General features: G+C 51.2%; 1 long non-coding RNA gene across 1 annotated transcript in view; it reads left to right on the forward strand.

The window, feature by feature from the left end:
• LOC116764518 overlaps positions 1 to 20,944 on the forward strand; it is a 205,686-nt gene that overhangs the window by 122,354 nt on the left and 62,388 nt on the right. The gene's annotated exons all lie outside the window — the stretch shown is intronic.

The following is a 20,944-nucleotide window of genomic DNA, read 5'->3' on the forward strand; positions in this document are numbered from 1 at the left end:
GGCCCTACCTGGAGCCCACCGTGTCCCTGCAAACACTGATAGGACTTGCCTCTAGAACCTCAGCTTTTAAAATCCTACATCTTATTCTGTTTCTAAATGATTCACGTTTGTCAATCTCATCTCTAGCTGCACACTGTAAAACCTTCTTGGGGCAGGAACTGGGTTTCCTGCCCATCACAAGCCCTGGTCACCACCCCCTTTTGCTCGCACAACCCACCTGGGGTCTGGGTTGGGGCTGATGAGTGATTTTGGCCTTCACCACGGTGGCTAAGGACCCTTGTACCAGGGTGTCTGTGTGAGGGCTGGCAGGTGAGGGCACTGGAACACATCTAACCTTTCTTTATCTTCTTCATCAGCCATCTTGGGATGAAGCCCCCCCCCACACACTGGGGATGGGTGCAAGGGCGGAGGGCTGGGAGGCAAGAGGGTGATGTCTCCCTTCGGGAAGCGCCTTTCCGCACTCCACCCGGTGTGGATTCCAGCGAAGCGGGTGGAGGGCGGGCATCTCGCTGGAAACAGTCGAATCCCCAATTTGTTTCTTCATCCTGGCTCCAATCCCAATTTTCAAAAAAAAGAGAACAGCAAAGAAAAGAAGCCCGCCTGGGGCTGAGCCAAGGGTGGGGGAAGTCAGCAGTCCAGGGAGGTGAATGTCAGGCAAGAGCGTGAAGAATTCTGCGTTGTTTTGAAACTGGTCACTTGCTTCCATATTCGTATAGAATGGTAAAGACAACATAGCCGGAGAAATGGAATTTTAATGAGAGAGGAGAGAAGAAACAGCAAAACACAATGTAAACCTGGGGAGGATACTTTGGGCTGCCCGTTAGCCTGCAAGGCCAGCGGCTTAAGGAGTTGAGGGTGCCCCTCCCGTCCTGACCCGGTCCCTCCAAAGCCTGCCAGCCCCGCCCGCCTGCCTCCGCCTCCACCTGGGCAGCCTGGAGGTTTGGACTGTGAACAGGTGCTTTCCCCTGGGCTGGGCCCTCACTACACCCCATTTCCTGGAAGGGAGGCCTGCCTGAGAATGGAGGTTGTGGCTCAGAGGTAAGCGGGGGAGGGACGGGGGAATGAGGGCACTTTCTTCCTCTGGGAATTAGACGGATGTAAGCAGTGGGGAGCTGGCTCAGTGGTCCCTGTGCTGGGATCCCACCCTCAGGAGCCCCCGTCCCCTCGTCATGCTCTGGGGAGACAGGCCTGGCTCTGATGGCTGTCCGGCCTCCTTTAGACGCAGTGCTGCCCCCCACAGAGCCCGGCCCACACGCTAATATTCCGGGCAGGCTTGACTCCTTACCAGAGGTGTAAACAGGCCTGGGCGTGGGGACCAGAATGAGGCACTTTCATGGGCAAGTTGGAATTCGTTTGTGACCAGTAAATTGCCCCAGTCCCTGAGGCCATTTTCCATCATAAATCTGAACAACCGGACTCTGCAGAGCCCCAGTGCTGGAGCCATTTCCAGGTCAACAGGAAGGCTTGCGGGAGCTCTAACAGGGCTGGGCCTGCAGGAAGCTGAAGCCTGGCCCCCAGGGGAGGCCATAGCTCTGGGCCACCTCCCGCCCTCCTACCCCAACCCTGCTTGGCGCCGAGGGTCCTGCCTTCCTCCTTGAGAGCCTGTTCTGGGCGTCGAGGGCACACGCTTTCCTGACTATCCTCAGACCACTGAGCCGGCTGCTTCTTAGCTCCTCTGCCTCATTCCGCTGCCTCTCGCCAGGTTCTAGTCAAGCGTCTCCGTCCTGGGGTATCGTCTGTGCCTACAGCTTCAGGAATCGTGCTCTGTGGATGACCTCAGAGCTGTGTCTCCAGTCCTGACTTCTTTTTTAAAAATTAACTAATAAATAAACTAATTTATTTATTGGCTGTGTCGGGTCTTCGTTGCTGCGCGCGGGCTTTCTCTAGTTGCGGCGAGCAGGGGCTACTCTTTGTTGTGGTGCATGGGCTTCTCATTGCAGTGACTTCTCTTGTTGCGGAGCATGGGCTCTAGGCGTGCGGGCTTCCGTAGTTGTGGCGTGCGGGCTCAGTAGTTCTGGCTCACAGGCTTAGTTGCTCCGCGGCATGTGGGATCTTCCCAGACCAGGGCTCAAACTCGTGTTCCCTGCATTGGCAGGTAGATCCTTAACCACTGCTCCCTCAGGGAAGCCCTCCAGTCCTGACTTCTCTTCCATGTCTGCCTGTAAGATTCTCCAAGGGTGCCCCACAGGCACCTCAAACTCGTGCTGTCTAACCCAAATTCATCCTCCCCTTGTCCCCCACCCCACCCCACCAGTGGGCCCAGAACCTCTCTGGAACTGCCTTTGGCACCTCCCTCTCCCTAGTCTCCCAGGTGGCCCCAAATCCTGCTTCTAGACCCCAGAGGTCACGTCTCCATCGTCCCTTTTCCATCCCTCTCAAAATCCCATGGACTGGATCATTTTTTGCAAGAGCCTCCTGAAAGTCTTCCAGTCATGTAGCTCCTGGGCAGTCATCTCCAAGCCGGGTCCAGAGCGTGTTACTTCCCGATGTCAACACTCTTGATGGCTCCCCAGTACCTCTAGAATACCCTCAAAACTCTTTAGCATAGATTCACAGTCCCCACCTTGAATCAACTCCCAACCCCACTTCCTCCCCTGGTTGCCCACTCTTGCTTATTAGAACCCATGTGTTGCAACTCTTCCAGATTTCCTGAGTCAGCCTTGCTCTTACTGACTCCGTGATGTGGCTCCCACGTGCCTTCTGCTTGGCATGGACAGTCCTGCCTCTGCCGATCACAGTCCTACCCTTTGTTTAAGACCCAGCCTAGGCACCAAACACCCAAACCCAAGAGGTAAAACAAGGAAGCTAGAGCCAGGCTGACCCGGTACAAGACCCAGTTCTACTACTTTTATTGTTTGAGCTTTTGGTTACTTAACCCTTCTGTGCCTTGGTTTACTCATCTGTAAAATGAGGATAATAATAATAGTAACACCTGCCTCACTGGGTATTTGAAGAGTAAGTGAGACTGTGTAACATGGAACAGTGTCTGGCATGTGGTCAGCACTTTATGAGTCAGCGATAATAACCCAGATTATGAAGCCTCCTCTCATCCCCCAGGGCCAAATCTCCATACTTCCATAGCATTTTTGTTGACACTGCTGGTAGCACTCACCACACTTGCCTGGTTATGGAGTTAGAATTCTTTGATGACAATTGGGAAATTGTCAGAAATCCACTGGAACAAACAAGGAGATTTTTATCACAAGAATATGGTGTGTCTTATAGCACCCAACGGCAGGAATGCTGTGGCACCTCAGAGGGCCCTGGCATTGGCAGCTGGAAATATTTCTTGGGCAACATTCTCTCTGAGAACATCCACTTAAGTGTTTTCTTTATAGACTGTAGCCTTGAAGAGTTGGCTGAAATCTTCTGCCCACTGCCCTGGTAGGGCACATGCCACTGTCCAATACAGCAAGATAGAATCTCTCTCTTGGTCCCAGTTCAGGAGCTCTGACCAGCCTCTCTGGGATAAGGGCAGGGAAGGTGTCATGTGATACAGGATTATTGCTGGGGGTGCCCCACTGTGGGAGAGGGGATGAATTTATGGGAATCCGTACCACAGACTGCAGTGGGTCCCTGTCTTCCTTAGTAAAAGAACTCCCAGTTTTTGCTGGCCTGAATGACGACTACATTTCCCTGCCTTCCTTGTGATTGGATACAGCCATATGACTAAGGTCTGGCCAAAATGTCATTAAAGGGCAGGGAATGCCCTTCTTAGCTTCTTCTTAGTAGCTGGACTCTGGAGCCAGACTGAGTTGAAATCCTAGCCCTGCCATCTAGGGGCCTGACCTTGGGCAAGTTACTTAAACCCTTTTGTGCCACAGTTTTCTTAGTAGCAAAACAGGAGTAAAAATAATATTGCTATAATAGGGCTGGGGTGAGGATTCCACGAATTGAAATTTTAAGCGTGATTAGAATGGTTCCTAGCACACAGTATGTGCTCTGCAAGTGTGGCTCTGGTGAGGAAGATGGTGATGAGGACGAAGAAGGGGATGAGCAGGCTGGAGCTTGAATGACATGTCGGATGATAGGGTAGAGCCGTATGTTGAGGGTGGCCTGGACCCTAACATTTGTTGAGCCACAAACACCAGCCCAGACTGCTTCCCTCCTGACTTTAATTATAGCAAAGAAAAATAAATTTTCACCTCGGTTAAGCCACTGTCATTTGGGGTTTTCAGTTACTTGCAGCCTAACCCAATCCTAAATGATATGGGACCTTGTAAGTTCAGCATACAGCCCTGTTCACTGTGTCATGTTGTGTTGCCTTGAGACCATGTCTTATTGTGCCTACTTAGGTTGTACGTTCCTTCAAGACAGGGTAGCTCTCCACACTACCTTTGTGTCTTTATACTCTTTATAAAATCCTGCCCATCGCAGGTATTCAGTAAGTAAGAAGTGAGTAAATGGAAGAAAGATGCTAAAAATTGTTGTCCTGGTTGGGTAGACTCTGTCTTTGTTTGAAAGACCCAAAGGATTCTTTGTATTGGTTGGTTGCAGAAAATCTGTGAGAATGTTAAGAGCAACATTTATCCAGCATAATGCCTGCTGTTCCACATACTTCGAGTGCATTATATATTTTAACCTTCGTGGCAACCCTGTGAAATAAGTACTTTTATCAGCCCCATGCTGCAAATGAGGAAACTTGGCTTCAGAGAGATGGAGGTGAAGGTCTTAGATCCAGCCAGGAGAGCCAGGACTCAGACTCAGGCAGCCTGACTCCAGAGCCCAGGAACTTAACAATTTTGCTGCGAAACTTTCTCAGGGCTTTTGTCCTATGAGCCGTTTGGAAAGGAGATTGAGATCACACAGAAGCTGTTCAGGCCAACAAGAGCACATCGCTTCGGAGAGACCTTGCTTCTCTTTACACTTCGAGATTCGGTTGGAGGGCTGAACTTCATAGAGACTGAAGGGAGAAAGTCGGAGTTTTCTTGAGTCAATGAGGTGGAGATCCACACCGACCCTGCCCCCTGGACCAACCCAATCTCTCTCCCCTCCGTACTGCCATAGCGTTTTTGTGGACATGACTAGCCGCTGGTCCAACTGGCTAATTGGTGGCACAACAGTGGCAGCGTTCGTCTTTATTCCGTTCCTATCAGCCTGTTATTTGATTGTCACCATCTTATGTCCTGTTAGGGATTTCACATGTTATCTCAGCAAGGAAAGCTTCATTTTGAAAGATGAAAATAAAGAATGAAAAACTTAGTCATCCCTCCCCACCTTCTGCCCCCAAATGAAAATTTCATGGTGAGAGTTTAGTCAACAGAGATTTTGGGGCTGGAAAATGTCCTGCTGCCTCTCAAATCACTATTGTCAACTTCTTCTCCTGTCCCTTCCCTTCCTCTTCCTCCTTCTTTTCCTCTTTTTTTATTTTTTAAACCATTTTGCATCCCCTTTTCTTCTTCCCACCCCCAGAGCCTGCATGTCCTTCAAGGCCCACTTCCAGTCCCCTTGTCCAGGACGCCTCCTCTACCTATTCCCATGCACAGTTGCCCATCCCCGTCACCCTGGCCATCCCTGTCACCGGCCATCCTGGCTCAGGGTTCTGTGGCACCTGCAGTCTGGGCTGCATGCTTTAGTGCCCCTTCCTATACTGGGCCAGTCCTCCAAAGGTTGCTTACAAAGTCTTCGATTTTGTTAAACTGTTTGCTCTCAGAGCACCAAGGCCACATGGAACTGCGCTGGATGCTGTTGCAAGAATTTCTACTTTAGGAAGTCACTTTTTTTTTTTTTTTTTTTTTTTTTTGCCATGCTGCATGGCATGCGGGATCTTAGGCCCCACCACCCACCCTGACCAGGGATTGAACCTGTGCCCCCTGCAGTGAAAGCCTGGATTCTTGACCACTTGACCATCAGGGAAGTCCCTGGAAAGTCGCTTTAAAGTGACCTCTTAAGGCTCTTTCTGCACTGAGATTTAGTTTTTCTCCTTTTCCTCTCATTTCCCCCGTGGTGCCTGCTTCAGTGTTGGGGAACAGATAGGTGCTTAGGAAGGGTTTATTGAGCTCCTAAGGCTTCCTCTTTCTGGAACCAGGAGTGAAGGTCCCTTGAGGCAATGGTGGGAAAGTTCTCCTGTTTTCAAAGATCTCCCACCAAGGAGGCCTGTCCAAGGGTTTGGGGATCAGCGCTTTTTTGAGGCCACCGTGCTACCTGATCTCGGTTGTGCTGCAATGGACGCTCTGGCGCCCCCTCTTGTCTGGCTGGCCTTGCCGCTCCTCTGGGTCCAGTCTCTGGGCCTATCTTCTGGCCTGGGCTGGAAACCACAGCGGCCCTTCCTGAAATGATTCAACATTCAACTTGAACTCAGCTCCAGCTCCTCCCCCGGCTCCAGGCGGCCAGTCCCTCAGGACCAGGCCAGGACCACAGAGGTCCCAGCTTTTCTCAGAAAGATCTTGCTGCTGATCAGGGACAGCCATGCCAGAAATTCTGCAAAATGCAAACGCAAGCACTTTCAAGCCGTGGGCTTCGTGTTTCTGTCCCCACGGCCTCATTCCACCAAACTCCATGTTGCCTAGATGGAGTAAGTTCATCTCAGACTGGAGCATGTGTTTCCCCTCTGACTCGCCCCAGGAAACTGCTCGGCATGGGGCTGCTTGGGTTGGGACCTGGGTAGAGCATCCTGCCCTGCTGGAGCTTGGACCCTGACCCCAGCACCCCTGAAAAACCTGGTCCCTCAGGGAACCCACTCTAGACAAAGCCAAGGAGGTGTTTGGATCTGGGTTTGAGTTTGCACTGTGACCTGGTGTCAAAGACCCTTTTGGTGCCCTAGGTGATGGTACCCATGTTCGTAGCACACAGCTCAGGACCTTCCTACCTGCCTCTCTCCCTCCCCAGCACTCTAGCCACAGGGTGGAATGAATGGAGGGGTGACTGAAGACACAGGTGGAAACAATGACCCTTCCTTCACATTTGCTTGAGACCCCAAGGCCTTCGCATCTTGCCATACCTGAGTTATTCCTCCCTTAGCATGTTGAATCCACTGCTTGGAATGGCCTCAACGCCCTTGCCTGGTCCACATCCTCCCTTGTACTTTAGGGTGTGGCTCAGTCCTGCCATCAGTCACCACCTCCCTTCCCTGCCCAGCAGTCCTCGGAGACCTCTTTTTCTCCTTTGAGCTCTTAACTCTTGACATCTGCGTCTCTCTCGTGAGACATTAATCCACATTCAACATTGTGACATTGTTCATTGTCTCATGCATCTATGCAGTGTTTTGTGTGTTTATTTTCCATCCACTTTCCACACATTTTAAATCAGCTCTTCCCAATAGAAATATAATGTGAGCTACATACGTAATTTAAGAATTTCAGTGCTTTTTTGTACATTAACAAAGTACAAAGAAACAGGCAAAATTAGTATTTTATTTAACTCAGTATATCAAAAATACGTGGAACCAATATACAAATTATTAATGAGGTATTTTACATTTTGGGGTACAAAGTCTTCAAAATCTGGAATGTATTTTACACTTATAGCATATGTCAGTTTGGCTGCTAAATTTTCATAGAAAACTCTTGATTTGCATTTAGATCTAATCATGACCTCTCCTTTTCTTACAAATGTGACAGATATTGGACCAGAGCTTCTCCTTAGTGTTTCCGAGATGGAACCATACAATCAAGGGGATTCTGGGAATTATAGTTCCCAGCCTTTCTCAGTGCCACAGAGGAGACCTAAGGTGGGGTGGTAGTGATGCTGAGCTGACTACAGATGATCTGCCTATTATTCCATTAGCTCCTAGGAGTAAGTAGGAGGACTTGCCAGATGGGAGGGGCAGCAGAAGCAGAGCACAGACAGGGAGAGAAGGCAGTAGGTAGAGCAAGGACCCTGAATAAACCAAGAGGAGAGGAGTCTCTGGTGGTGGTAGGGGAAGCAGAGGAGGAGGAGAATGGAGGGAGGAGAATGGTGGGGCCCCTAAATTGTTCTGGGCATCCAGACGCCCCAGTGTCATGAGGTGGCCAGGACTATATCTCAATAACACCCATGGGGGGGGAGGGGGGAGGGTGCTCACTGTTGTCCCTCCCCCTGACTCTAGATGCTAAGGTTTGCTGGGACAAGGTGGTTGCTCCCAAGGTCTCAGATACTCTCTGAACTTAAAGGCCATAGGAGGGACTTCCCTAGTGGTGCAGTGGTTAAGAATCCGCCTGCCAATGAAGGGGACACAGGTTTGAGCCCTGGTCTGGGAAGATCCCACATGCCGCGGAGCAACAAAGCCCGTGCGCCACAACTACTGAGCCTGTGCTCTTGAGCTCGCGAGCCACAACTACTGAGCATGCGTGCCACAACTACTGAAGCCCGCGCGCCTAGAGCCCATGCTCTGCAACAAGAGAAGCCCCCACAATGAGAAGCCCGCACACTGTGACGAGGAGTAGCCCCCGCTCGCCACAACTAGAGAAAGCCCGCGTGCAGCAACAAAGACCCAGCGCAGCCAAATAAATAAATAGGTGAATAAATAAATAAATAAAAATTTAAAAAACTATTACAAAAAAGGCCATAGGAGTCCTACCTCCTCCAGGAAGACTTCCCAGTCCACTCTCCCTTCAGCCTGAGCCCCCTGCTTCAACACTTGCTCACACACGCACTGTCATGGCTTGCTTGCTGTTCTGCGTGTGCTGTGTCCCCCATGCAGCCCTTTGGCATCAGAGGCCCAAGCTATCACAAAATCCCACACGCTCCTGGAAGGTGCTCCATATATCTGGGCTGGACTGAGCTGTGGCAGAAGCCAGAAGGAAAGGTCCATGGATATCAGCAGAGTCACCTAGGCTGCTCCGTGCCGATGGGCAAGGCTATGGAAGGAGGGGCAGAAGTCCATCTAGAGCCACTTCCCTTCATCCCCCAAGTCAGCCAACCCAAATGAGGGAACTGGAGGAGCAAACCTTGCTGAAGGAAATCAGAAATCAACTGGACTGAATCCTCAGGCTGTTGAAAGGAGTAATGCAAACAAAACATGGTGTGTGTGTGTGTGTGTGTGTGTGTGTGTGTCGGGGTCAGGGGGGAGCAGAGAGTGGGATCCTGGTTGCCATGGCACTAAGGGCACTGGGCCACACCCACCAAGGCTGGGCCAAAGTCTGGGTGAGGTTCTGAGAGGGAAACTGGGTTAAACAGCCAAGTCCTCCCCTGGAGAGGAGAGGCCCTCCACAGCACTGAGACAATTGCCTGGTAATGAGGAGACCCCCAGTTGGTGTCCAGCTGAGGACACCAGCTTCTGACCGGGGAACGAGTCACTTACCTCTCTTTCTAGGTGTTAACTCTAGAGATTGGAGCCACCCATGACCCTCTCTGTGCCTTCTGAAGGACTTTAGGGCTGGGCTACCTGTATGCGCTAGGACTCATCTAGTCCATCACCATCATCTTACAAATGAGGAAACCAAAGTGAATTCAAAGTCAGGTTTGAGGCAGGGTCTAGTGTCCTGGCTTCTCCCAGTGGCTTTTTCTTCTTGCTTTGGTCCTTCTTACTGGTCTCACCTCATGTATTCTCTCATCCTCTCTCAGGACTGCAGTCTTGTTTTCTGAGCTTTCATCTTCTGAAGAGATAGCGCTGCCCATACTTTAGCAGTGTCAGAGCAAGCATTGAGTGCCTGGTGCATCTGAGGACCTTATGAATGGTTAGTGAGGTCACATCTAGTGATCAGGAGGGAGGCACTCATGGGACAGAAAATCAGACCGTATGGGCCTGTTGAGCCATCCAAACACCCAAAGTCAGACCGTGGTGTTTGAAGCAATGAAGTAGGGTTGATTTGACAAGTCTTGTCCCTGGATTCTGTCCCCCACCCCGCAACCACCCAGACTATGTGCTTGCAATTCAAGTGTCTGGCACCAGATGGCAGTGTTGCTCTGTTATGAATTTTAGACAACCCTCTCTTCTGAGAAAAGTTTTAAATTTCATTCATTCATTCTTTCAGCACATATTTACTAAGTACGTACAATATGCCAAGCACTTTCTAGGTGCTTGGGATACAGCAGTGAACTAAACACAGAAATTTGTGCCCTCGTGGAGCTTATATTCTCGTGCAGGGGGATGGTGAACGAATGAGAAAAACACTTGGTATGTCAGGTGATAATAGGTGCTATGGAGAAAAATAAAGCAGAGAAGGGGGAAAAGAAGGACTTGGATGGGGGGATGTAGTGAAATTAAAGGGGAGGTCAGAGTTATAAGATCTTAGAAACTCTGCTGGGAAAGGCTATGGAGGCTTTAGGCAGGGGGTAAATCATAGAAGCAAAAAATGCTTGCATAGGGTTTTAAAGGGGGTTATATTTGACAGATGGGGAGACTGAGGCTCAGAGAGGGAGAATGACCTGCCCAGGGTGAAAAATCTGGAGGGCACAGGCTGGCAGCCTTCAGTTCCAGGCCCAGCTCACCCTTCCCTCCTGCCCCACCTCCTCCCAAACCCCACCTTGTTCCTGTGAGGGGCCCTCTCTCAATTTGGCAGAGACTATGAACTCACCAAATGCTGTGTACTTTTCTTCCTGAGCACATTTTCCAGCCTCTTTTGCAATTAGTATGTGCAGTTACCAAGTTCTGGCCAATGGATATCCGGCCAGGGTGATGTCTACTAATTCTAGGCCTAACCCCTAAAAACCTCCTGTATGTACTTCGGTGCACTCCCCTTTTCCCCATCTGTGCAACTAGAACTCTAGAGGACTCTAGAGCCCTGGAGGACGAGGAAGGCAATAAAACAAGGGTCCCTAGATGACTGCATGAAGAGCACCTCAACACCCTGCTTTGGACTGTGATGTGAGTGAGTCTGGTGTGTTAGATCATTGAGATTTGGAGGTTGTTACAGCAGCTAATTCACCCTAATTGATACACTCACCATGACTGAAACTAACTGAATACATGTCCCACCAGCTTCAGCTCCCAAAACTATGTGTAGGGGATGCCTGCTGTTTCTGTCTGCCTGTGCAGCACCATTCTCTCTTTTCTTGGTCATAGCTCCCATTTTTATTCGAGGAGCCACCCCTCTTCTTGGTGAAGCTATTTCTTATGGGGCCTCTTCACCACCACCCAGAGGCGGGCATGTGATCCAGTGGCCATTGGCGTACACCATCCTCTTGGCCAAGTGATTGGTTCAGGGGTAGATGCATAATGCAGTCAGTCTCACTTAAGATCCAGGCTTTGGATGCTGGAAAGAGAGTCTCTCCTCCACTGAGATCCTGAGTGTTGAGGAGGTACTGACTGATGAAAGCCTGAGGCTGCTGGAGCCATTGCCCAAGGACACAAGAAGAAGCTGTTGGCAGAATGAAGCCAACACATCGAGGAAAGTAGGCCAAAGGGCCAGAGAGAAGATCCAACTCTGCATCATTCCAATCTTCGCAAAAGCCAGGCCTGCCTTCGGTTTTCCCAGTTGCAAGAGCCAATGACCTTTTTTATAAAATTGATTCAGTTTGAATTTCTGTCACCTAGCACTGAGAGAGTTCTGATTAATAAGTAATTATTGAGCCAATATGTATTGAGACCTAAAGCTCATGTTGTGAGCCAGAGACTGGGGTAAATGGTGAGCAAATTAGACACGAGATGCTAGGACCTCCTGTCCCTATACACAGATATATTTGGCAGGTGGGCCTGATGCCAGCGTAAAGTAGGAGAACAACCTGTCGAGAAATGGGGTCTCATTTTTCTACTGTTTAGGTTGCTGGCTTATCAGGATAGAAGAGGGAGTGTGTGCCTTTTCCTTTACACTTCTGGAAAGCCCAGCTTTTGAGTTCTTGAGGTTTGAGCTTTCCTTATCAGCGTGAGGGAAATAACAGTCTTTGGTCTGTGTTTCCGGCCAAATGGAGAAGTTGCCAGGCTGGGGTGGGCTGCCCTGTGATTTGGAGGGCCTGTGCCCATCAGGTGGTTAAACGGGGAATCTGTCGGTAGGGCCAGGAGAGGGGCATGGCCTTTGGGGATTGTGGGCCTTCTTGGACTGAAGAAGAGAAGAGTTGGAGGTTCTGTGGGGTGTGAACACCAGAGATCGGCCCCCAAGAATTGCTGGATGGGAGAGGGGCTGTTCTGTGCCTACGAGAACTGGACCCCAGGTGCTGAGGCTCAGGGACCTTGAGAAAGGTCTCCAGGCCAAGTCTGCCTCAGAATCAAGGTACCTCTTCTGCAGGGACCATGTGGGCGACAGCAGGGACAACCATGGATTGACGATTAAGCCCCCCCCCCCCCCCCGCCATCAATCTTCATGGGCCAGGCATAGCCTGGGGTCCTTCGATAACTTATCTATCATCATGACAAATGCAGGTTTTAGCAAGATGTAACCTATTTGGGGAAATTTTAAAATGCAACGTTTCTTGCACCGTAAATTTTGTGGTGTGATTAACGTCTATATTTAATTACAAATTGTTACACATTATGAAGGGAAATTACTGGGCTCCGTGAATCCATTTAACTGAATTTCATCAATTCCCTGGGAGTAAATGATATTTTTTACTGAATGAGGGAGTTGCTTTAGGAAACCTCCTTAGGTGCAGTTTAGTCTTACGGTTAAATGGAGTTCGGGGACTCTCACAGTTCTTGGAACTTATTTTCTATCAAGACAAATTATAAGAATCGCTTATTATGTGCAAGAGCTTCGGGCCCTCTTGATCCTCACCGCTCAGTATCTCGGAGGTAGAGAAACTCTCTCTGGCATCCATAAAGAAATCTTAAGCAAAACCCTGATTGGTATCACTGGGATGTGTCCATCCCTGAACCCATCAATTTGTCAAGACGACTGTGCGCTTGGAATAGCCAGCCTAGATGATCTTATTCAATCTCACAGCAACCTTCTAAGGTAAACATCATCATCTCCATTTTACAGATGAGCAAACTGATGTGGAAACAGGTTAATTTACTTGTCCAAAGTCACGGAGGACAATATTATTGCTCACCAGCACCTAGTTCCCCTCTCCTTCCCGGAACATGGGAGGATGGTGCTTCCCAGTCCTCTTGAAGTTAAATGAGGTCGTGTGACTTTCATGTGAATGGACCTGATATGGGTCACTTCCCAGTGGCAGCACTGAATCGCTTGTGCTCGACCCCCAATTTGCTCCCCTCTCCACAGTGGTCGAAGAAGAAGGCCGTGTCAGTCTGGAGGGGCACCACAGGGTCTTCACATGGAGGGCAGCAGCACAGAGCCGCCTAGACATGTAGCAAGGCTTTGTGTCAGTGAGCAGACCTTTCTTGTTTTAAGCCACTGAGACTTGGGGGTTATTTGTTCCTGCCGCATAACTTAGCCTATCCTGATTGATGTAAACATCGCTCAGCTAATAAGCATTGGAAACTAGAATTCGCAAACTAGAATTTGAACCAAAACGTGTCAGGACCCAAAGCCTGTGTTCATAGCTATTCCTCTAAATTTCCACCATTCTTTGGGAGGTATTTTTGCAAAATTTGCAGTTCTCCTAACTCTAGTGTTCTGTGTAATCTCTGTGAGTTTTGATCTCCAAGGGATGCAGCTTTCTCCCTCAGCTTTCATACACTTCCTGCGTAACCATGTTTCTCCTCGTTCTCATCAATTGAAATTTGGCAAAAAACAAGGGACTTGCCTTCAGAAGCAGCCAGCACACCTAACATGGGTATGAGTGGCTCTTCTCTCCCGCTCTCCTCCAACCAGTCTCTGCCCCTCACTGTGATCCCCAACTGGGAGCCCGATTCCTGCTGGAGACTCTTTGGGGGAAGATCCAGTTGGGACCCCAGGGTTATTGCCAGTGTCGTGCCAGGGAAGGAAAAGCCTAGAGACCAGGCAGGTTGTTGCTGCGTCATCCGCTGAGGAGGAATGGAAGGTAAGACAGCCTCGGGAGGGACAGGGAATCCAAGAGTCTCTGAGATGCTAAGAAGTTGGGGAACTGAAACCTGAACAGGGAAGCCCAGAGGCACCCCCAGCAGTGGTTTGATGTCATTGGTCTGCAGCGCAGGCTTGAATGTATACATTACACATTACCCAGATGATTACCACGCAATGGACAGGTTCTTGCCACCCTGGGCTGGGCACACAGAGAGGCCAATACAGACTTGTTGATTGTCTGTGACAAGACTCAGACCTCCCTTCTTCTCCTGGAATCATCGATACAATTGGCCCCGCGACTGCTTAGTTGGAGTTGAGCCTGTTCACTCACTGTTGTTTCAGAGGAAGATGAATAGCCCCCCTAGGGGAGACGATGCCCCTACAGCCCCAGGGGTGACAAGTTGGGGGGCAGAGCTGGGCTCTGGGAGGTTGTGAGCCCTCCTAACAACAGGGAGGACATTCATGGCCATCGTGTCTGATCTTCAGCTACCCTCTAAACACCACGCTAATTGACCACCCAAAGACCATTCTCAACTTCTTCCCGCCCCCCCTCCCCTGCCCTCTTCCAACCTTAGAGGCTGAAAAAGTGACACTTTCCCAGCCTCTTTTGGGCATGAAATGGTCACATAACCCAGTTCTGGCTAACAAGACGTAAGAAAATTTTGCTGGGAGTTGTGGGGAATGGCAATGGAAAAGCTTCTGAGAAAGATTTTTCATCCTTGATCAAATAAGAAAAGCACATGAAGAGAGCTCTTTCCACTTTGACCATCACCCTACATCCTGACTTTGGAGGAAGTCTTAAGGTGTGATATCTGGAGCTGTGGCAGCCATCTTGCAACTGTAAGGGAGAATATAGAGAGAATTTGGACCCTGACCCAGAGCCCTAGCATCTTGAAGTTGCAAAGCCAGCTTGATAACTAGACTCTCTAGACTTCTTAGTAAGCAACTCTCTTATGGTTGAAGTCCCTGTTAGTCAGTTTCTATTACTTGCAGAAAAACACACAGGCTCTGTTATAGACATTACCCTTAGAGTACAGATGAGACCTGGAGAGGTTAAGGACTTGCCTGAGGTGTCCTGATGTGAAAGGACGTGTCCTCTCGGGGGTAGACCTGGGGCAGGGGTGGGGCCTCTGGAACACCAGGAGAGGAGTAGGGAGCCACTGAAAGTTTCTGAGCACGAGGGAAGGGGTAGTTGGGGGAGGGACAGGGAAGGTTTGGGGGGACTTTGACCAGAAAGCACACATGCAAACTCGCAGGTGGAACAACAAAGGGCAGCCGCCTTCCAGCAGGGACTTCCTTATGGCTGTCTCCAGAGAGCCTGCAGGAAGGAAGGAAAGGCAGTGGCTGGGATTCAACATAGACTAAAAGGACCTAAATTTAGATCAGATATCCAGGGAGAGGCTAGGAAATCCACTTGGCGATTCTCTCTCTCTCTCTCTCTCTCTCTGCAATGCTTTGGCCTACAGAGCACATCCAGCTACACTTTCTTATATGACCCTCCAGCAGTCCTTCATGGTCGGCAGGGCTGAGCACCGTCATTTACAGATGAGGCCACAGCAGGACAAAACCACATGGTGGGGGAAGGCCAGAGCCCTGGTCTCAGCCATCTTTCTGGGAGTGGAAAACAAGTAGCCCAGATTTGTAGCATTTGCTGATTTCCATGGTGTAAATGCTCCATGGCTGATTTTGCCAACACTTAAACAACTTTCTTGCAGAATTACTGGTATTTAACAATCGGCTCTTGGAGCCCATAGGAGCCTGCTCCAGCACACCCGTGCTTTAGACACCGCCCACCACGGCCGCCCGCCCCCGGCCCCCCATCCTGACTTAGTTCAGGGCCACAGGCCCCTCCTGCCTTCTGCTGGCAGGTCTGTCCCTCTCCCACCCCGACCCTGGTTGTGGGCTTTCAGCTCGTGGCCCCCCACCTTGACGCTGCCATGTGTGTTCCTACCCTCATCTCTGGTTCGCCACCTCTGCTTTCCCTTAATCCTGACCCCAGATTCCTGCCCCTGGCCTCTCCTGGTAACGGGCTGGATGGCTTGTTGTAGGACCCATTCCCTCCTACCTTGGCCACAGCTTCTCCGTGTCCCTGGCAGCCTGCCTGGATGGGCCCCGGGGCTTCGTATGGGACATAACATTCCACCCCATGATGTGGGACTGGGGTGTCTGGATAGTTGCAGATGAAGAGGCCCAGGGATCTCACTCTGAATTTCTTTCATTTTCCAAATGTCACACTCTTCCCTCGCAGTGCTCTGAGACCCCCTCAAAGCCTGGATTCCCTCCTGTCTTCCTGAGGGCAACCCTCTCCCATGCCCTCATTCGCTGACTCTCTCTCCCTCACTGAGTGAAGGAACACGTCTCAACTTGACCCACAGCCCCTCTGGCTCTCCGGGACCTCTGTCCTTTCCAACCCTCCCCTTCGGATCCACCCATCTGGTGTCTGCATCTGCTGTCCTGTGTCCAAAACCTACTCTTCCATGCTCCCTCCCTGCCTTTATTAAGGTCTTATCACTGTTTCATGAACCAGATCCTAACCATCATTACTGAGGTTTCCATCAAACCTGCCACCTCCCAACCCAGCCCTGAAGTCCCACTGCACTTCCAGCTGAGCTCTTCAGCACGTTTGAGCATCACTTCCTCCAGGAAGCCTTCCCTGATCTCCCCCCCTCTCTGCATCCTGAGTGAACCTTGATTGTAACTCTTCTCTCATTGTGATATAGCCATTTATTTGGGGGTCTCTCCCATTAGGCCATAGTTTTTTTGGAGGACAAACTATGTCACTCTGCCTCGAAGCCTAACAGTGCCTGGCACGAGGTAGGTACTTCATAAACATGGTTTACTTTGATGACGCCTGGGGTTAATGGTCATTTCTCTTGCAGCACGCTAAAAGCACTTCCTGTTGGAGTGCCTCTCAGCTCCTCCACTAGAGTGGAAGTCTTTTGAGGTCAAGAACCTGTCCTGTTCCTCAGGGCCCTTCCCAGTATGTAGCTTCAGGCAGCTTCCTGATGCTGGGGCACCATAGCTACTTGGAGGAGGGTGGGCAGAATCAGGTGTGTGTCCCATATGTCTTCAGGTGCAACTGACTGTTGACTGAGGCATCTCAAGAAGCAATTAAGTTTAAGATAGTTTTTAGTTACATGCTTGCAAGTCCTCACCCTGATTACGAAGACCCTTGGAGGGGCAGGGGGCTGTGAGTTCTGCACGGAAGCTGGTGGCAGGAGCAAAGGCAGGAGGGCTGGGAGCCAAGCAAGCCGGTTCCCGAATGGCCCATCCAATCCCGGAGAGGCCAGAGGAATCTTTGAATGTGTCTGAGGGGCTGGGGACCGCTGATGAGGGCGGGGCAAGCCCTCCCCTCCACCCCTTGGCCAGCCTCCTTATCAGGGAGCATGGACTCTGGCTCCCAGCTGGAACCCCACGAGGAGAAATGTTCTTTTGGTTTTCCTGTTGGAATCCCACGAGCAGGAATGTTCTCGTGGTTTTCCTGTTGGAATCCCATGAAAAGTGCTTTCATTCCCTCATCCCTGTGCTCCTGAAGTTTCAGGGGCATGGGGTCCAGAGGGATTCCCAAGCCCGGCCCCTCCCAGGCTTTGCCTGCGGGCTCTGGGTATCTAACTAGTGTGGAAACCTCCTGGAGGAGGGACTCTTTGGCCACAGATGCTGCTGCTGCTGCAATTTCTGAGCTAAGCTCTGGTAATTTCTGTTCTGCTGCTATAAACGGGGTCCCCTGGAAGGTGGGCAGCCCTAGTCGGGGGTGATGAGGTAAGATGTGGTGGTGCTGAGATGGAGCCACACTGCCTGGGTCTGGATCCGAGCTACTTAGTGGCTGGCTGTAAACATACCTGAAAGTCTCCGAGCCTCAGTTTCCTCATCTGAATGGTAATCCAGTCTATGGCATAGAATGGTTGTGAGGGTGTGATAAATGAGATGACTCCCCGCTTCTCCTTTCACCGAGCCCAGGACCAGGCAACACAAGCCACACCCTTGGTGAGGTCCAGCCACTCTGTGCTGTTGCTGGGCAGAGTCTCTCTTTTTCCTTGGCAGTGTCTCCTCCATCTCACGACTCCATTCCCAGGACCCCTTCCTACTCCCAACGGCTCTGGCCAGCTGTCAAGGGTCACGTGCAGGTGCCCACGAGCCCTACCCCTGGCCCCACCCACCTGCAGCCACCTCCCCTGGAATTTTTGGCAGGACGAGGGGCCTCCTTTGGACCACGGATGTTTGAGGAAAGAGGCCGAGGGCTGAGGCCAGAGCAAAACGTGTCCAGCTGGCATGTCAACTTTACTGAGGCTCAGCTCCTGGGACAATGGCTCGGTGATTCTCCCACTGGGGGCCTCCCATCCCTGCACTCCTCCTCAGCATCACCATCCCAGCCTCTTTCTCAGGGCACTTGTGTATTCACTTTCTGTCTGAATTGCTACAAAACCCTAGTTAGGCGGGTGAGGCATAAATCACCATCCTCGTTTAGGGAAGAAACTGAAGCTCAGACAGAGTAATACCAGTAGGTCACGCTTTTGTTAGCTCAAAGCATGAAGATGTGTACAGTCAAAAGCCTTGCTCCCACCCCATCCCCTTTCACCTTCCCAACACAAGGTAACCCCATTTGCTAGTTTCTTAGGTATCCTTCCAGAATATCCTTCTGTAAATCCAAGCAGATAGGGCATGTGGTCTGATTTCCCCACTCCCTGCCCAGATGGTAGCATCCCACACACCATGCTTTCCACTCGACATCCATCTTGGCAATCTCTCCCTGTCAGTTCCTAGAAGGTGTCTCTGTTCCTTTACCATCACTGACCACCTGCATTGAGTATTTGCTGCTGCTAGATGCTGTGCTGAAGGATCCATGTGGATACCATCACATCAACCTAAATGCCTGGGGTGCTCTTATCGTCCCCATTTACAGATGAGAAAATTGAGGTGTGGAGAGTTAACCTAGTCCAGGGGACATGCCATCTGGTTCCAGACACAGCGCTCTCATCCGCCGTGCAGCCTCAAGGTTCTGGAAGAACCTACCTCTTGATTTTACCCACCTCCCAGTGAGTGGTTTGAATGCAAACACCCAGCTGTGCTGAAAGCCACAGTCTTTAGGCTGCCAACTAACACACACCCAATTGCTCTATTTCCCCACCCACGAAAGGAATGGGTCAGAATGTTATGTAAGTGGTTAGACATGTGCCATTGTCTCACCGAACCCCCAACATGTAAAAATTATTATTCCCATTTTCTGGAGGAGGAAAATAAAGCTCTGAGAGGGTGAGCGGCTTTTTTTTAAGGGATTATGACTCAGGACTCAGGTCTCCACACTTCCTCCTGGCAGCCTGCACCGTCTGGCTCCCCTTCGTCTACTTGCCTCCTGGGACAGGGCAGTGTTGCTGCTGGGGTCCCTCTCTGGAAGGGAGGTGGGGGCTGCACCTGTGTCCCCAAGGGGCAGCTGTGGAGGCAGAGCAGGCTCTGGGTCAGCTTAGGTGGGTGGTGGGGAGGTGCTTCTTGAAGGTTATAAAGAGGGATGAAGATCTGTCCCCTCCCCAGAACTGGGCTTCCTGGGACAGAAGGACCAGACTCCTTATAGTGACGCCAGGACAGCTAAAGTGGCTGCTGGGAGCCCTTTTTCACAAAGAATTGGCTTCTCTGGTCAGCCAGGATGATGGACTCTGCTTGGTTTCTTGACCTTCCCAAAAGCACTGGGGGGCTGGGGGTAGGCCCTGAGTCACCTGCTGGCCTATCTGGCTCTTGTTCTGCTCCTCTGGGCACTCGACTCTCCAAACTGTCCCGCCGAAGGGATGACCTCCCCAGGATGGAGAGGCTCAGGGCTTGGTGGGAGGCTGACCTGCGCTCCCAGCCTGGAGAGCCGCGGAACCAGGGACGTGTAGCCATCAGCAGGGGGGCCCTGCTCCCCACACCCTCAGGCCCTTTGTAGTGTCTGTGTTAGGGTCAGCACCCGGGCTGCCACAGGTGGGTCAGGGTGGACTCAGGGCCCATCCAGCTTTGGGACATATGGTTCTGCTAACTCCGCAGTGCCTTCCTCTGGCCCCTTCTCGCCGGACTCCTCTGCCTCTCCCTCCCGCTTGCCCTCCTCTCTCCTCCCCAGCATTCCCAGCCCTGCCTGTCTCCCGGGAATCCCAGCAATAACAGCCACCATTTATTGACCGCATGCCACATGCATTAAAGCTGCCATTTATCAGGCCCTCACTGTGTGCCAGGCATGTGTGAAGCATTTACACACATGCGCACGCACATGTGTGCTAAGTCAATTAATACTCGAAACGCCCAAGGGAGGAAGGTAGTGTTATCATTTTTTTTGCATATGAGAGAACTGAGAAGTGAAGAGACCCATTCAAGGTCACGCAGCCAGTGCGCAGAGGGAAGGTCTGAGTGAACGTGGGCTGAGTGGGCATCCCAGGTGCGGGGAAGGAGCCGGGAAAGAAGCTTCTTGAGGCTCAGTAGGGCTGGTGCCCAGGCAGCAGCTGGAGACTCCTCACCCTCACTACGCCTCTAGGCCATGGGCCATGGGCCCAGTGGAGAAAGGAAATGGTCCACTGTGCGTGTCCCTCTATTCTAGTGCTCGTGAGTGGTCACCCTTCCATCTGTCCTGAGTTGTCGGCTGGGGGTGGGTATCAACAAAGAAAACCCTCCTCTCTCTTCCTCACTTTGTCTTTCCATCTCTCTGCATCTTGACGCTTCTGTTTCCTCTGTTTCTGTGTCTCACTCAAATCTCTTTCTTTCTCTCCATCCATCCATCTTTCTCTATCTCTTTGTCCTGGCCGGGGGTAGGGGGAGGCCTCTGGAGCCCAGGTGGGGTTGTGCCCTCACAGCCAAAACCTTTAGAAGATTCAAGAACAGAGAGGCTCTTGTTATTGCAGTTGGATTCTTTCGGCCCAGAGTCCAAGGTCTGCCTCAGCTTAGTAGACACACCTGGGGGCACCCTCGGCCCCTGGACACATCTACCACACAAAGCTTCCACCCATGGTTATGAGGAACTGGATGGCTACTGGGAAGCCATTTCCTGTGTGTGACCTCTCACCCTTTTCTCTTTGGGGCTCCCCAGGGCAGGTGGTTGCTTATCCTCTCTATCAAATGGGCCCTCCCAGGGCAGAGCTGTGCCTCCCTCACGGGTGGAGGACCCTACCCCTCTCTGATCCTACATCTCTCTCACTGCGTTGCTCCTTCCTCATTCACTGGCTCTCCTGCAGGAGGTCTGGGCCTTT

Source organism: Phocoena sinus, chromosome 13 (genome assembly GCF_008692025.1).
Source record: "Phocoena sinus isolate mPhoSin1 chromosome 13, mPhoSin1.pri, whole genome shotgun sequence".
Taxonomy (NCBI): Eukaryota; Metazoa; Chordata; class Mammalia; order Artiodactyla; family Phocoenidae; genus Phocoena; species Phocoena sinus.